Source organism: Nematolebias whitei, chromosome 1 (genome assembly GCF_014905685.2).
Source record: "Nematolebias whitei isolate Nwh7 chromosome 1, NemWhi1, whole genome shotgun sequence".
Taxonomy (NCBI): domain Eukaryota; kingdom Metazoa; phylum Chordata; class Actinopteri; order Cyprinodontiformes; family Rivulidae; genus Nematolebias; species Nematolebias whitei.
The window spans coordinates 6968498-6969009 of NC_056498.1; the positions used below are offsets into that span (position 1 = coordinate 6968498).

Sequence of the window (512 nt, forward strand, 5' to 3'; positions counted from 1 at the left end):
CTCCTGACCGTGAATGCACACTCCTGACCGTGAATGCACACTCCTGACCGTGAATGCACCCTCCTGACTGTGAATGCACCCTCCTGAATGTGAATACACCCTCCTGACTGTGAATGCACCCTCTTGACTGTGAATGCACACTCGACTGTGAATATACACTCCCGACTGTGAATGCACACTCCCGACTGTGAATGCACACTCCCGACTGTGAATGCACACTCGACTGTGAATGCACACCTCGACTGTAAATGCACACCTCGACTGTAAATGCACTCTCCTGACTGTGAATACACACTCTTGACTGTGCATACATACTCTTGACTGTGAATACACATTCTTGACTGTGAATATGCACTCTTGACTGTGAATATACAGTACACTTCTGACTGTGAATATACACTCCTGACTGTGAATACACACTCGACTATGAATACACACTCTTGTCTGTGAATACACACTCTTGACTGTGAATACACACTCTTGACTGTGAATACACACTCTTGACTGTGAAT

At 45.9% G+C, this 512-nt stretch overlaps 1 protein-coding gene across 2 annotated transcripts in view; it reads right to left on the reverse strand.

Moving 5' to 3' along the window:
- rap1gds1 (RAP1, GTP-GDP dissociation stimulator 1) overlaps positions 1 to 512 on the reverse strand; it is a gene marked incomplete at its 5' end in the record, with an annotated part of 99537 nt that overhangs the window by 71672 nt on the left and 27353 nt on the right.